General features: G+C 41.3%; 2 non-coding genes across 2 annotated transcripts; one reads left to right on the plus strand and one right to left on the minus strand.

Moving 5' to 3' along the window:
- Positions 1-3,497: 3,497 nt before the first annotated feature.
- Positions 3,498-3,569, plus strand: TRNAG-CCC (transfer RNA glycine (anticodon CCC)). Its single transcript has one exon. It is a non-coding gene; the product is annotated as a tRNA-Gly (tRNA).
- Positions 3,570-9,778: 6,209 nt separating this feature from the next.
- LOC112413307 (U6 spliceosomal RNA) lies at positions 9,779-9,885 on the minus strand. Its single transcript, XR_003005948.1, has one exon. It is a non-coding gene; the product is annotated as a U6 spliceosomal RNA (small nuclear RNA).
- Positions 9,886-11,543: the final 1,658 nt, after the last annotated feature.

The following is an 11,543-nucleotide window of genomic DNA, read 5'->3' on the forward strand; positions in this document are numbered from 1 at the left end:
AAAACAATCTACTCCAAGCTCTTCAGACAGGATGCACAGTAATAATCAGCATTAGGCTGATGTATGAATAAACGTTATAATGACGCAAAATGAGGAGAAAGAATAGTATGTTTACCTCAAGTAGATTCAAGGAGTTGATGACCAACGTTGGAAATTTTTTTTTTTTTTTTGCGGTACGCGGGCCTCTCACCGCCGCGGCCTCTCCCGCTGCGGAGCACAGGCTCCGGATGCGCAGGCTCAGCGGCCATGGCTCACGGCAGCAGCCGCTCCACGGCATGTGGGATCTTCCCGGACCGGGGCACGAACCCGCGCCCCCTGCATCGGCAGGCGGACTCTCAACCACTGCGCCACCAGGGAAGCCCCCCAATGTTGGAAATTTTGAGGAACAATTTAAGTGGTCATTTGGTAAACAAAGTAAGTACATTTATTGAGGTTGATTCTCTTGAGTAGAAATACATATTTTAGGGCTTCCCTGGTGGCACAGTGGTTAAGAATCTGCCTGCCAATGCAGGGGACACGGGTTCAAGCCCTGGTCCAGGAAGATCCCTCATGCCATGGAGCAACTAAGCCTGTGCGCCACAACTACTGAGCCTGTGCTCTAGAGCCTGTGAGCCACAACTACTGAGGCTGCACTCTAGAGCCCACTGAGCCACAACTACTGAAGCCCGCGCCTAGAGCCCGTGCTCCGCAACAAGAGAAGCTACCACAATGAGAAGCCTGCGCACCACAACGAAGAGTAGCCCCCTCTGGCCGCAACTAGAGAAAGCCTGCGTGCAGCAATGAAGACCCAACTCAGCCAGAAAAAAAAATAAAAAAGAAATACACATTTTAGTATTATTTCTAATAACTATTCTGCTAATAAAATAGGTCTATTAGATCTCAGATCATCTGAAATTCTCTGGATTACTGAGCTACAGAGGGACCTTGCCTTCAAGGGTTCATATAACTGGTTTGAAGAAGCACATCAGACCAGTAATAACCTCATACTGTGTGATTACTGCACATGTCTGTTCAACTTCCTTTTCTCTCTCTCCCCTTCTCTCTCTTATAAGATTTCAATGTGAATAGGAAAAGTTTATTTTGAGCTGTAAGTTGCCATCTAATATTTCAGGATCCGAGGCCTCTCAAAAATCTTTAATCCATTATTTTTCCTATTTTCTGTCATCAAGGGATTGGAAGTAATAGGCTCTATTTTCAAGATATCAGACGTTTGCTTTTTGGATTCAGTATTAGGAAAACATGGTAATATTTCAGATGAAAAGCATTCTTTAAATAATGAATATCTAGAGGAAATACTTCCTTTTCTTTTGTTAGGTGAACATTACTTATGGATATAAAAATCATTCTTCCACCAAAAGTGATTTCTTACATTTGGCTCACTCTGTGTTCAGCTTATACTGTTTTAATTTCATAATAATGTTTTCCTGGTAATCTTCCATCTGATCAGGTGGTAGCCTAAAACACTTGATCTGTGTTGGGAACCTCCGCTGGGGGAGGGATTGCGAGATAAGCATGGCTCAGAGCTGAGGGTGATCCAAGAAATAGCATCCAGAGTGAAACCAAAATGAAAAGCCAGAGAAATTATGTGATCAAAGTGTCAATCCAAAAGGCAAGATAAGAATATTCAGTTCTGAGGGACTTTCCTGGTGGCACAGCAGTTAAGAATCCACCTGACAATGTAGGGGACATGGGTTCAATCCCTGGTCCGGGAAGATCCCACATGCCACGGAGCATCTAAGCCCATGTACCACAACTACTGAGCCTGCGCTCTAGAGCCCAGAAGCCACAACTACTGAGCCTGCGCTCTAGAGCCCGTGCTCCACAACAAGAGAAGCCACCGCAATGAGAAGCCCGCACACCGCAACGAAGAGTAGCCCTCGCTTGCTGCAACTAGAGAAAGCCCTTGCACAGCAACGAAGACCCAACATAGCCCAAAATTAATTAATTAATTAATTAATTAATGTGTAAGAAAAAAGAATATTCAGTTCTGGGTAGAATGGTATAATTTGAGGTTGACAAATGCTTCCTTCAAGAACAACTAGAAACACTGGATAAGATAAGGTCACCTGTTTAAAGACATCAGACAACTGCTGAATCAAAGACGACAAGAATGGCTAAATTTCTCGGGCTTCCCTGGTGGCACAGTGGTTAAGAATCTGCCTGCCAATGCAGGGGACACGGGTTTGAGCCCTGGTCTGGGAAGATGCCACAGGGCAACTAAGCCCGTGCACCACAGCTACTGAGCCTGCTCTCTAGAGCCTGTGAGCCACAACTACTGAGTCCGTGCCACAACTACTGAAGCCTGCGTGCCTAGAGCCCGTGCTCCACAACAAGAGAAGCCACCGCAATGAGAAGCCCGCACGCCGCAACGAAGCATAGCCCCCGCTCGCCACAACTAGAGAAAGCCAGCGCGCGGCAGTGAAGACCCAACACAGCCAAAAATAAAATAAATAAATTTAATTTTTTTTTAAATGGCTCAATTTCTCAAGAGGAGAGAACTTCAGCTCTCTGGCATCTGCAGTCACTTTTTCCCTTGGGGCATATGCAAATTATAAGAGATTGTCAATCTGAGATTTTTCCAGACTGCTGTGAGGAAGAAAAACCAGCAGAGATTTGAATGGTCTTGTGGGGCTATAGAGGTATAATTAAAGGCTTAAGGGACCTCAAACACAAAACCCTCAATACACCTGACATTTGCAAATTTCTGAAGTTGTGAGGGCAGGTGATTAAAAAGCTAAGCAGAAAACTTCTGAAACACTAACATGTTTTTCATAGACTTATGGTACTGGGGAAACAAAGAGTAGACTTCAGGACTTGCAGGCTATGTCAAGAACTTCTGAAAATCAGAAAGAAATTTTCTGCTGTTTCATAATGCTAAAGAGACACAAACTAGACCTGCCAGGAGAAGGGAGACCAGTGAACACACCAGACATTTACTGATAGTTGAGAAAATCCTGAAGGACAACATCTTAGTAACACAAACAAGTCAGAGGCAGACTGAACCTTACCAAAACTAAAAGTCAGCCTCAACCGCAGTTCATTCCCTGATTGGTTTAAGATGATCAATTTCAATTTCATCTGCCTAGCAGAGGAAAGGATAAACCTACCATGAAGAAATAAAAAGTCATTTGGAACGATATAATTTTTACACACAATGACCAGCATTCAATAAAAAAAATTCTAGACATACTGTGATTCAGGACCATATTACTAAAAACCACAAGAAAAAACATTCAATAGGAATAGAACCACAGGTGACATACACATTGGAGTTAGCAGATAAGGACTTTAACTATGATTAATATGTTCAAGAAAACAGAACTTTAAAATGTCTATGTCTAATATGTTCAAGAAAATTGAGAAAATCAATTTTAAAATGGAGAATTTTTCAGAGAATTATAATCTCTAAATAGAATCAAATGGAGATTTTAGAATTTAAAAATATAATATATGATATTATGGGTTTAATAGAGCTTAGGAACAGAAGACAGGGGACTTCCCTGGTGGTCCAGTGGCGAAGACTCTGCACTCCCAATGCAGGGGCCCAGGTTCGACCCCTGGTCAGGGAACTAGATCCCCCATGCCGTAACTAAGAGTTCATATGCCAAAACTAAAAGATCCCGTGTGCCTCAACTAAGATCCGACACAGTCAAATAAATAAATATGGGAAAAAAAAAAGAAACAGAAGACAGGATTAATGAACAGCAAAAATGATCAATAGAAAATGCCTAAATTGAAGCACAAAGAAAATAGGAATGGAAAACATAGGATAAAGCACAAAAGATATGTAGGACACACTGAAAATGTGTAATACACATGAGCCCCAGAAGGACAGGAGAGGATGATGCAAAAGGAATATTTGAAGATATAATGGCCAAGAATTTTCCAAATGAAGAATGATAGCAACACACAAATTTATGAAACTCTGCTACAGATTCAAGAAGCAACCATCAGCAAAATAGATACAAAGAAAACCACACTGAGGCACATCATGATAATACTGGCTGAAAATCAAAAGGCAAGGCAAAGGAGAGAATCTAGGTTTACAGCAAAAGGCCAGAAATTGGAGAAAGGCCATAGAAACAGAAAAAAAGAAGCTGGATTACTTGGATGATCCACAGAGTGGTACAGTTGACAAAGTATTTCAGAGATAGAGGTGAAAGCTCTCAAGAATAAAGAGACAGACTAACTTTGAGTTTTACTTTTAGTTCACTTGTGCTAAGAAGCCTAAGAACAATAATGAAATCCCACGCAGTTTTTACACTAATTAATTTGAGTCACAACCAAGTTTTTTCTCTCTCTATTATATACAAATAAGTTCATTTATATAGTTTATTGTTTTCTAAACACTTTAAATTTCAGGAAGGGTTTGCTTCTTGCTGGGTTTCCTGAATCTGTGAGGACTGCTGTCCCCGACTCTCTCAGTCAGGAGCCCAGGCTTGGAAAAACGGAGCCAACGAAAGGAAGATCCAAGACAGTATATCAGTACCAAGGGGGACTTTTCCCCCTTCTCTCCTTTTCCAAGAGTGAATCAGAAATTCTGATAGGGGATGATGAGGAAAGGGCCAGTAATTGCATATTGAATGGCTCCCCATGTATTTGTCTGCCTCCTCCCCACCCTTGCCCTCATTAAGAACCACTTCTCTATATTGGTTCAAATGAATCCCCCAGAGATCCTATTAAAATGCAGATTCCAACTCAGTAGCTCTGGTGTGGGGGGAGGGGATCTGGGATTCTGCATTTCCAACAAACTCCCAAGTGATGCAGGAGATTGCTTCACAGACTACTTTGAAAAGCAAGGTTTTAGGTGACCCCCAAATCATCTAAAATTGGCTACTCTGGCTGTTAAATGTGCACTGCCTTAAGATAGATCTGAAGTTCTCCCAAGAAGGTGGCTGGGGGTGGCAGCGGGGAGGCCAGCAGTCAGTGATTGCAATTTTGAAATGTTTACCAAAGTATATTCTGAACACTAACTACAGTAGTTGCAGAAGATGTTAATACATGTTCCTGAGAGGAAATAGTTCCATGGCCAAATAAGTTTAGGAAGCATAGTACACTTTTCCCCCTCTGAGAGATTCACGATGCACGTTTGCATTTTAATGATTCTGAGCCATCTGCAGTAGGGAAACATTTAATCTGATAATTTATTTAATTAACCATTAACACTCTGAGAACTAGTGTTCCATGGAATAAATTTTGGGATATGCAGCCATACAGAGCAGTAGCTATCAAACTTTGGTGTGTATTGGAATTAGCTAGAGAGCTAATAGAGGACACAGATGCTGTTACTGAACCAAACTTTGGTCCACTCACCCACCATGCAGCAAAGCCAATTTACTGACACTGGGTTGTGGTAAAGTATTTATTGCAGGCACCAAGCAAGGAGAACAGGCAGCTCATGTTCAAAAGACCCAAACTCCCTGATGGCCTTCAGGGAATGGTTTTTAAAGGCAACATTTGGGGTGAGGGCTGCAGGGTACATGACTGTCTTCTGATTGGTTGGTAGTGAGGTAACAGGGTGGTGTTTTAAGAGTCTTAATCATCAACCTTCTGGTTCCAACCAGTCTGGGGTCTGTGTGCTTGCAGTCACCCTCCTCTACCAGGGCAGGGGTCTTAGTTTCTGCCGAACAACTCACAAAGATATATATTAGATTGTTATGTATATTCCTTGAGGAGGAACTAGGATTCTGTCTTATCATTGAACTATTATCATTACTTATCTTGCTTAATTGCTTTTCCTTTGTTTCTGCATTCCCTCACTTCCCTAATTAGTAACTGCTTGTGTCTGGCTCTTTGGAACTCAGGGAAGGCCTAGGAAACGAAAGCCTTTTTTCTACAAACAAGAAATGGGGGACACGGGCCCCACAGGGTCCTGCTCAATTTCATTGCTTGGTGAAGTTGGATACATCCTAGACCTTTGTATTTTCACCAAATTCCCCAAGTGATTATTAGTCCCACCAAAGTTTTAGAATGACTTCTATAGTCATCTCAGAGGAGTTTCTGTTACCAGCTGGAGAGGTAGGGTTGCCTGTTAGCCCAGCTTCCCTTTTGCAGAAGCCTATGTTATCCCTGGGAGGACCAGCATTGGCTGCAAACTGCCTTCATCTAAGGAAGAAGAACATTTAGACCAGGTGGGGCACCCCAAAGATTCCTCTCTATGTTCTGTTGAACATACTGCAGGGATTCCTCCAAGTCTTTTCACTGTAACCTCCCAGTCATCAGTGGCTATCCATTAGCCTTGCTCCAAATCAGAGCTCAGGAGAAGGACTTTCTCTCTAGAACCAATTCACTGATTCACTGAACAAATTTTCATCAGTCAGAATTTTGGCAGTATTCAATGAATAAGATGGACAGGCACTCCCACGAGGCAGCGGTAGGGAACAGACAATAAACAAGTAAATGAATAATTTCAGATAGTAATCAATGCTGTGAAGAAAATAATGTCACATGTTGGGAAGCGGAGATATTGAATAATATCATCTGAACTAAGATGGAACTCTGTGACTGAAAAACGAAGCAGGCAACTCCATGAAGTGCAATTATGAAGTTTATTGTGGGTAACTTACATTCAGGCAGGCAGGATCAGGCAGAGAGATGATTCAGAGGCACTCGCAGCTGCACTCCGCACTGCCAAGGGGTACAGGGGGATATAAAGGGGCTAAGGATAAAAATAGAATCTGACTACCAAGTGAGAAGCACGTCCACACCAACTGGAACTGGGGGCTTTTCCTTCCCCCCGGGCAGGGGCAGGTGTCTCATGACCATTAACCATCTGCGTCAGCAAAAAGCACTCTTCAAGTTTTCATATCAGTTGAAGGTAAGGGTAAAAGTTGATAGGGAACTCCTCTGGTTTGGTGCATTCCTTGTGAGCTAGGCTAAAGCTCAGTCACTCAGAAAAAGAGATGGGGTAGGACTGTGGGCCTAAGATGGAGCTGACAAGATGGTGCCAGTGTGGTTCAGCCACATATCATGGGACGGAGAATGACTGAGTCAGGGATTCCATTTAGATACTGTAGTCCTGTAAGACTGCAAAAGTCCTAGGGCCAGTCCGGGTAATGTAGATCCCATTCCAGAAAGGCCAACAGTGACTGGGATTGGCCTTAATGGTTCAGAAAACTTCACCAGCTACCCCAAATATATCTGGTTAGGAGGCAGCCTATATCCCTTGTACCTACTACAGTGACTGACTCATAAAGGGCCCCCAGTGAATACTGGTGAATGGTTGGCTGGCTGGCTGGATGGATGGATGGATAAGTGGATTGTTGGATGTGTAGTTAGTTCCAGTGATTTTGACAAGATCTCTTTGGTGAGAACTTAAAGTGGGACTTGCTGAAGCTATTGGGCCAAACTGGGCATTCACTTTGATGAACAGCTCCCTTCTAAATGATAAGGCAGTGGTGAGATATGCTATACCTGACCCTGAACATATGTGGTGTTCTAAGAGTTATGAGGCTGCCTTGGGGAAGTGACGACTTGAAATCTGAAGGCTGAGTAGAAATTAACCAGGAGGAGAAGAAAGAAGAAGGCATTTCAGGCAGAAGGCATAACCCAGCATAACTGTGGTGCAGCGGGAGAGCAGGATACTGGTGAGGCTCTGGAAGGAAGCTGGTCTGGAGAGGGGTGAGGAGAGGTGTGGGGCTAGAGGAGGTGGGAGAGGTAGGCCAGAGCCAGAGCCTGCAGGCAAGCTCAGGACTTTGTTCTGAGTCTCAGTAACTAACTGTGTGTCCACTCATTTGCCTTTACCCCCCTGTAAGCTCCTTTGTGTTTACGCTAGGGTGTCCCTCACCTAATAAGAAACCCAGTTCCTTCTACCAGCCCTGTGTTTAGGATTATATTAGTATAAGAAACTTCAGCTGTGGTGTCAAGTTACAGGCAGACTTACGTAGGGACAAAAATAAAGCGGTACATTCTTGAGAATAAGGGAAATGGATGCTCCCCCTTGAACAAAGAGGAGGGATTGAGACATATAATCAGCTCTTTCTCTATGATATATCTGACCAAGGTAAATGCAGTGCCCCTCTCATCAGTCAGCAAACTACCAATTTGAAGTATCCAAAAATGTGTGCACTAAACTCTAACACCCTTTAGATCTGAAACTCTGGAATTCTTTGGCAATTTGGGGTGGCTCTGTTATAAAGCAGGGGCTGTGTAGAAATTACGGAGTGGTGATATTTATATCCTCCACAGTGGCTTGCATTAAGTAGGTGCAATAATTGATAATAAATACTAAGCTGAATTTTAGGACATTGAGAGCCATTGTATAATCAACAAATGCATGCATGTAGGACCATTATCTGGGACTCTTGTCAAGGAAGAGGCACAACGTTTTGAAAGAGCCCTGGCCAAGATTCATGGAGACAATATTCTGATTCTTGCTCTGGCTGTGTCATGAAGGAGCTTGTGGCCTCTGGACAACTCTTTCAAACCACCATAAGCCCCACCTTCATTGTAAAATACGGTGAAGTCATAAGTATTGTTACAAGAATGGCAAAAGTTAAGTATCATCAAAATTATCTGAAAAATGTGTGAGGAAGAAAGTGCCTGAGGAAGGCGCAGTCCTGCAACCTGACACACCACACCACCTCTTAGTAAGTCCAGCATTACCAATTTCTCCCCCAGTGTTGGAAACAATTGCTGTTGACGCAACTGAACGCCAGATGAAGTGGTTGGCTTGCATTGAGGAGCCACGTTGTAACAAAAAATGTACCTTCTCTTTAAACACTAAAGCTACATTTCAGTGAGGTGTGATGCTTCCTGGGAAGCACCTGGTTCTGACTGAGGTAACACTGCCCACATGGATCTCTCTCATCTCCCCGGCTGCTGTTTCTGCATCTGTTAAGAGAAGAAAGTGATACCTCCTTGTCCCTACCTACCTCAAATGCATTTTATGAGGATAACTGTGGATACGTGTATAAAGTCCAAGTCAATGGGAAAAATCTCCAAAATCAATTTGTCACATCAACGCTGTTTTATGCAGCCAACATTTACAATAATGCAGTATCACACAGGACAGAATCCCAGGGCTACAAGTGTTCTTCGAAGGATCCTCAGTTTTCAACAAGGTGACCTACTCTGTGTTGCACTTAGACATTTTTCCTTTAATAACTTACCATCTGCTTCTTTAGAAATTTCACTCACTGTCTTAGTAATGTCTTTTGCAGCCATAAAAAATAAGTATTCTTGCCTGTGACAGCACGTCAGATTTTCAAGGAAAGCAGCTGTGTCTCCTCTTCTCACAGGACATGAGTACCAAAGCTTTCATTCACCATCCCAGATATATACAAAAGTTATTTACCAACGTCCCTATTACAGGGCAGACAGGAGAGCCGGGCCTGCCTATGTGTGAGGTTCCTTGAGTGGAAAACACTCATTTCTGGTTTGGAATAATGGCTGCAAACCCAGAGTAAATGTATCATAGGGCAGGTTGAAGGTCTCTTTCTTAAATGAAAATTTCAGATTTGTGCATTTTACTGATACCAAACATGGACAAAAAAAGAAAAAGAAGAAAAAAAGAAAAAAATTCACCACCTTAATTCACCAAAAGGAATCCAATTTCTGAAGTCCGCCATCTTTTAAATATTTGAAATGTTTCCAGGGATTGTGTTTAGGTCATGCATGCATGCCATCTCTGGAATTCATTTTTCAAGGATCCAGGTTGAACAGAATTGAGATATGGGGATTTATTTATGTTTTCTAATGCCCAGAGATAATCAAGAATGCCACAGTTATTTCTCAAGAACAATATGACCTGGTGAACCCATTAACCTTTTTTTTTTTTTTAAATATGGAACGCTTCACAAATTTGCATGTCATCCTTGCACAGGGGCCATGCTAATCTTCTCTGTATCGTTCCAATTTTAGTATATGTGCTGCCGAAGCGAGCACCCCATTAACTTTAACAGGAGTAGGCATAAGAACAGACTGAGGTCATCTCCCTAACAACTCCAACAGCTTCTGAACAAATGGAATCCCATAAATTTTCCTAATTCCGTGGTTCTTAAAAGACCAATGGCTGAGTAATTCTACCAATGATATAATTCTGTTAAGTATCCTGATCACTTTCTGAGCCTTGTAATGACTAGAATGTATAGCACATATAGTCTGGGATATACACTGTGAAATCTGTTCATGGTTTTTGCTAAAAGTTGATAAGTTTAAAAATACAGTGTAGGAAAATTACTTATGGTTGTGGAGGAAGATGGGAGAAAAGTGCCAAATGAGCTTTTAATGAGGACTTCTGAGTGTGAACATATGTAAAAAGAACCTTTAGATAGAAGTATTATGATAAACAAAAAAGATCAAGCTAAGTTCTCAAGAAAATTTATAGGTACAAGATCATAGTGTTTATATGTACAATGAACAACTTATTCATGAAGAACTATTTTGTTCACTGTTAATAGACAAGCACACTTGGTTCCCTGGAAACACTTCAACTAGACAAAACATACCAACATGTTAGTCATAAATATAGCTTTATTTCATAATCTAAAAACTTTTTTTTTTAATCTGGGAACAGAACATTCCTACTTCCATACAACAGAATGACCCTGAAGAATACCGGAAAACAGTGTCTAAGTTATCTGAACTTTGCATTTAAGAATCTGTAACCTAGTTTGGGAAAAGAGAATGAAAGAAGGTTTGAAATAAAGATTTCTTCCTTACAAAGCAAATGATAAAATTAGATCCATTCTTCAGTTTAAACTTGAACGTGTTTTCCCAGAAACTTTGGTGATTTCTTCAAAAAAGCAATTCTAAGGTTGACTGCCTATTAAGAAACAGAAAATATTTAAAAATAAGACCCAAGTTGGACATGGCACAAGACTCAGGCCAAGGCATGTAAGTGGGATATCCCTTAGAATGAGGTGGCTCCCATGTCTCAAAAGCAAATTTATGGTCTCTAAGGAAGCACAATATACATAATGCATCTCCTTATGTAAGAGTCAGAATTTAGTTAGAACTTAAAAAAATTTTTTTAATATAATAAACCTTAAAATCATTTCTCTTGTGTAATGTACATAGAGTAGATATGACATTATGGTGCTTTCTTAAGGTCACTGGGTACCACTGTCAAAGAGAGCCGTCATGCCCTCTAGGCATATTAAATGAAAATTGAAAATGTAAGTTACATTAAATTAAATGGGGAAAAAATCTGGCTTCTATCACCTTTAAAAGCAAACTGTTGTCATTGCACACACACATTATGGGACAAAGAGCATGCAATACAACAAACAAGTCAAGTTTTTAGTATGTAAAAGGCTAAAGTGCAATCATGGTATAAACATCAATAATAAATAACCTTGAAGGAGATTAATTCTCCAAATAAATAATTATTATAACGTTACAGTTTTTAGTGTTAGCCTAAACAGTGATATTCACAGCAATGTATTTTCCCACTTAATAGTTGCCTATACGCCACGTGAAAAGCCCACCCCCATGAGCCAAGAGTCAAGGTGAAGATTCAAAAATTAACATTTTCACTACGATAGGTTCAAAGCATTTGTATAAGTTACACTTTTCAATTTACTGGCATTTTAAGTAATTGC

This window comes from Neophocaena asiaeorientalis, unplaced genomic scaffold (assembly GCF_003031525.2).
Source record: "Neophocaena asiaeorientalis asiaeorientalis breed wild unplaced genomic scaffold, Neophocaena_asiaeorientalis_V1.1 scaffold183, whole genome shotgun sequence".
In the NCBI taxonomy this organism is placed as follows: domain Eukaryota; kingdom Metazoa; phylum Chordata; class Mammalia; order Artiodactyla; family Phocoenidae; genus Neophocaena; species Neophocaena asiaeorientalis.